The following is a 5,733-nucleotide window of genomic DNA, read 5'->3' as shown; positions in this document are numbered from 1 at the left end:
TTTTTTTCCTTTCCAAATACACAGATGTACGATAAAATGAAATGTTGAATTTAAACATAGCAGTTTGCATACTCTAATTACATTGAGTGTAAGTAAAAATGTTCCTGAGTTGTTAAATCAGTTCAGTCTCCTTAGATACTTTTAGATTGTTTTGACTGATGGAAACTGATATCTTGAATTACTGATTAAGGGTAAAATGAAATAATTTGTAGCTAAAGACTAAATCAGAGTTTGCTTAAAATGTATTTTTGATTAATTAATGTGAAATGTTAGGATTCAGAGAGCTAAATGAAATTTAAGTTCTATAGCACGATCACTTTATTTACCTCCAAGTCTCTCAGAAGAGAATATTCATTTAGGATATGACTCAAATTCCATAGGCTCAAATGCAGTTTATTCTATTATATTAGTAGTCATTGATCCAGGGTCTTGGTTAACAGTGATTTCACAATTAAGATTGAAGACAAGATTGCTTCAATCATTTTTCTTGAAGCTTGTTTATTACTGTGATAATCACAGAGCTTCCCCACCCTAGTGTCTCCCAAATAAAAACTAGTCAACTTTTATACCTAAATTACAACTACCACTAAACATAAGGAGGCTTGTCTTCTTTTAAATGAATGTTACAGGCATTAGCAATCTGCAAGTTATTCTGTTCACTTCACAGCAGCTTTCATCTTTATTCTTACTGCTATTTGAGAGTGCATGGGGGAGAGGAGAGTTTTGGGTTCCTCAGCTCCGCTTCTTGCAGGCTTAAAATTCTTCTCCCCAGGCACCACCTCTGACTATATCCGTACATCTTTCTTCATCTGAGCTTCTAATAAAGCTTTCAAATTAATGTATATTGATAACAGCACAGAATATGAACATTTATTCAAAAGGGAAAACCTGCATAGGCTGATCTACTACAAAACTGTTTCCTAACACAATTATCCAAATATCTTGCTTTGTATACAAATAAATGAAAAAGAATTATATTACAGATCTTCCACTTACATAAAAGTGGACACAAGTTACAATTTTAATTAAAATAACAATTGAACAAGAATAGATCCTATGCAATGCTGTTCTTTCATATTTTTATAGGCTAGATGTTAGCCGGTGTTCATGAATAAAAGTATTTGTCATCAGTATTTGTACATTTTGTGTCTTGAGAAAATTTCCAACACAAGTATTTTGAAGGAATGGGTTTTGAGCATTAGTTCCAAATAAAACTACACAGTTAGCAGCCAGAACAAGAGTTTTTGATACAATGACTGGGAGATAGTGGGGGATTTTATTAATATGCAGACAGACAGATCATCTAACCACTTCTAGCAGATGTCATATCAGGACAGTTAGGAACAGAGACACTTTTTCTTTTTTGCCTGTCTTTTTTAAATTTTGCCTGTAGAGAAAAGCTGAAACATCCTCCTTGTCACAATTACTGATTGCCTCGCCAGCATGCTGCTCTCTGAGATGTTTAAGTTCTTCAGTCCAGGATCAAGATACAGGTCTCATTACTCAAGGCAGTTCAGAGTACAAAGTTTAATTTGCACACTCTCTAGGTGTTTAGCTCTGATCATCACTACATGTTCAGATTCCCCTGGTCAGCTAGGAAGGTGAGCATCAGGTCTTCTCTAAACTTAAATTCAGGAAAAGTTCTGCTTTGATCAGATCAGGGCACCTGTGGTTGTTTACTTCAGGATACTGAGGTTATCCATTTCAAACAGTATGACTGTGTATATGGAAGGAACTGAAGAGAAATACAAAGCTCACAAAGCAATGAAACAGGACAAGCCAGCAATTGACTTGGAAATTTTTCACTAGCAGTTCTCAAGTTCTTCTCCCATGTCACTTGCATTCACACAAAACAACCAATGTCATAAAAGCACAGAGTATAAGTTATGAGAAGGCATCGCCTTTGCCACTGTTCTTGGTACAATTGCTTTATGGCAAATTGGTATATTTTCCATCCACAGAGCAGTACATTTTCTGGTTAGAACCAGTTTGACTCTATGTTGTTTCATAGAATCATGGAATCACAGAATGATTTCGGTTGGTAAGGTCCTGAATGCCCACCCAGTTCCAACCCCTGCCATTGGCAGGGACACCTCCCACCAGGTCAGGCTGCCCAGGGCCCTATCCAACCTGACCTTGAACACCTCCAGTGACATGGCAGGTCTCCATGACAGAGGGATGGCATGAACTTATACAAGTGGAACTTGATTTCAGAAATCTTTCAGTCAGAAAAGCTAATATTTTCTTACTAGCCTAAAAAAAATGTTGCATGAAATTCCCTTACCAAATACTCAAATTACTTCTTATTTTGCTGTTCAAAGAGGGGAAACACAAGAGTTCTCTTTTCATTTTATAATATATATATTTTTAAAAGCTTACTTCTTGAAAGGCGTTATTCTTTTTAGTTTCTGCTGACAACAGGCCATCTCTAAAGGAAGTATGCCCTTCAATGTGAAAGAGTAGAAAATGACTTTACTCACTGCTTGCAATTTTACTTCAAGGATTCCATCAACTGAATGAATGAATCAGTGTTGTGTATTATGCAGACTATTGTGCAATCCAAAACATACAGAATATTTTATACTGCGTAATAGAAATCTATATAAACTGTTCTTAAATGTTAGTAAATTATTCCTTATTACACTGATTCTAACATGCTACTGGTGACTCCACTAAAGATCAAAATAACGCTACCAGTACTTCAAAGACATTGAAGATCTGGGTCACATCTGTTAATGCAATTTTTATGCTGGGATTGTTTTAATCCATGGTTAATGACACAAAAAGATTTATTAATAAAAAAGTAATAAATAAACTAGTCTATAAACCTGCACAAGCAGAAAGAAAAGGAAGATATCTAATGATAAGAAATAAATAACTTAAGGGAAGAAAAGCTGCACATCGTCCAAGAACATGCATATCATTTATAAATTAAATTATCTAGTATTTAAGCATGTTTCAGGAAGTCAACAAAGAACAGACCATGACCAAAGAAGGAACCTAAGCAAGCAGGTCCATTTTTTAAAGTTCAGATTTTTTTTAATTATTTTTTGCTTCAGCAAAACTTGAGGTGGGTTTCTCAGGCCTCAGATACTGAAGCTTAAAAATTTATGTGCAAGTTTGCATATAAGAAACTTGCTGTTTTCTTTGAATGGATTACGAAGTTAGATTGCAAGGTATTAAACAGGTTATGGAAGTTAAATGATTCAAAAACCTGCATGGAAGTGGGGATTTGTCTTTACGGACATTGTGTCTTAAATTATGCAGATATGCAGAAAGCTCAGTTCTTATCCTTCTACAAAAGCTAGCTCCTTTTTTTTTTTCAGAGCTGTGGTTACATTGCTCAGATGGTGGAGAACACATCCCTTCATATGCTAGTTGTGGTTTATAAGGGCATCTGGAGGCATTAACTTCTTCAGAATTGGTCGTTTTGTTCATGGAAGAAGATTCTGAAATGTTTTTCTCCCACCCACACACTGCAGCGCAGTTTACATCACAAGAAAAGAATTCTCATCAAAGCAAAACTTCTTTCTGAAATCAAAAGAGGTCAGGGCACACCGACCTCCTGCTATTCTAGGTACACGTTGTTTTGTACAGTGAATCCTCCAAGTGATGCTCACTTTAGATACTTTTTATACATTTTTAAGAAGTATTTTACTAGTTATGTTTTCTGCTTACATTATTAAATGTCCCCAAATACTTTAGACAACAAAACCAATGTTTGATCTACACTGAACTGAAGGACATTCAGATTGAGCTTTTTATTTACTCAGCTCTGTAGTGATAGTAAATATTCAAGTCATATTTGGTCATATATATATTTTTTATATTGTACTTCATGTAAGACCTGGGTCTTTCTAGGAATTTTTAACATTTCTTAACAACATCAGTATTTTTAGTGAAAATTCCTATTACTCTCCCCAGAAAATAAACTTTGTATATCCATGTTTTATGTTTAATGAGTGGTAAACTTGTTCACTTGAATTTGTTTCAATGAATTATTTAACTTTAAGCACATGTATCGTTCCATCGAGGTCAAAGTGAAGTATTTGTATCTGTGATTGGAAATAGTTATGTGTTAGTAGTGGCTTCTGAGCAATTGTTTTTAAAGCACGTTGCTGTTCAGTCCCCCAAATAGTTTCTAGGAAATTACTTTTCCTTTTTGTGGCTTTAGATAAAATGGTCACTGTGCTGGTTTCTGTTTTCTTTATTGTCATGAATGGCATTTCTATATCTGTATTTCTTCCTGACAACTAAAATCACTTTTTTCTGTTGAGCCTTGAAGTGTATGGATTCTGTATACACTAACCAAAAAGATGGTTTTGGGGGGATTATATGTAGATTTGATATCGTAGAATATCCTGAGCAGAAGGAGAGCCACAAAAATCACAGAGACCAACTCCCAGCTCCACACAGGAGCACCCAACATTCAAACCCAGTGTTTGAAAGTACTGTCCAAACACTTCTTGAACTCCGGCACTGGGGGCCGTGCCTACAGCCCTGGGCATCCTGTTCCATGCCCACCGCCCTGTGGTGCAGCCCCTTTCCCTAACCCTCAGCTGCCCCTCCATGCCGTTCCCTCGGGCCCTGTCACTGTCACAGAGAGCAGACATCAGATCTGTGCAGAATGCAGCAGAACTTTTAAGTGTTTTAAAATATATGAAAAAGTTCTCATACTGTGCCAAACTTGCTGATTTCAATTACTGCATGGCAGTTTTCAGGAAAGATGACTAGTATTTCACTGCTGCAATGAAACAAACACAAATCAAGATTACAAGTCTTGTTTACTCTCTTGTTTGATTAGTGGAAATTCCAGTGGCAACATTGATGAGTTCCCTTGAAAACGGGAATGAAAATTTTGATTTGGATTGCTGAAATAGTAGGGAACCTGCATATTACCTTCACTAGGAAGGCACTTTGTTCCAAGGGGGTGTAAATGAATACTTTGTGAAATAAATTGCTTGATGTGCTTCGTTGTGCAATTCCAGAAAATCGTATTTTGTTTTTGTTTGGAAGCTTCCCTTTCAGAACATTTTGTCACAACTGAGATTTAAAAAAATTAATGAAGTATAAGACTTTTTGTTGTTCTTGTTGACTTAGTTTTCTTTTCTTGTCAAAAGGCAGGGAATCCCTGGAGGCATTCAAGGCTAGGCTGGACGTGGCTCTGGGCAGCCTGGTTGGCGATCCTGCCCACAGCAGGGGAGTTAAAACTAGTTGATCATTATGGTCCTTTTCAACCCAGGCCATTCTATGATTCTATAAATCTAGATACCTTTAAATTATTGTTTTGAAAATCCACAGATTTCTTGGCATCTTATAGAATGTATTGACTGATAGCCAGAATGGGAGTTTGCAGGATAGTGCTCCTGTTAATGATAGTAGGGCTCAGTTAGGGTTCTTCAGTTCTTGAAATTTTGAAGCATTCCCACACTTGAATCTTTTCCCACTGTCTGTCAGTGCCAATGGCATGCTGTTCAGCACCTAGCCCTCCTCTGGTATTTGCTGACAGCCCCCTTGAAAGGAGATTTAGGTAAGTGCAGGAGGCTGCTTTCTTCTCCAACCCTGTCATTCCATACAGTGCATTGAGAGGTGGGTGCTGATAGGCGCATGGTTTGGCACAGGGGTGCCACTGACAGGTGTAGAAATGTGATCTCGTGGAATAGGGCATTGCCCTTTATAGTAAGAATGTTTGAATCTGCCCCTTAGCATTTTTATTGGAGAGAAAAAGAAAAG

At 36.9% G+C, this 5,733-nt stretch overlaps 1 protein-coding gene across 1 annotated transcript in view; it reads left to right on the top strand.

Moving 5' to 3' along the window:
* TNFSF13B (TNF superfamily member 13b) overlaps window positions 1-5,733 on the top strand; it is an 11,542-nt gene that overhangs the window by 1,619 nt on the left and 4,190 nt on the right. The gene's annotated exons all lie outside the window — the stretch shown is intronic.

The sequence above is a fragment of the Meleagris gallopavo genome, chromosome 1, assembly GCF_000146605.3.
Source record: "Meleagris gallopavo isolate NT-WF06-2002-E0010 breed Aviagen turkey brand Nicholas breeding stock chromosome 1, Turkey_5.1, whole genome shotgun sequence".
NCBI lineage: Eukaryota > Metazoa > Chordata > Aves > Galliformes > Phasianidae > Meleagris > Meleagris gallopavo.
Note: the sequence above shows the minus strand (reverse complement) of the source record. Positions and strands in the feature narration are given on the sequence as shown.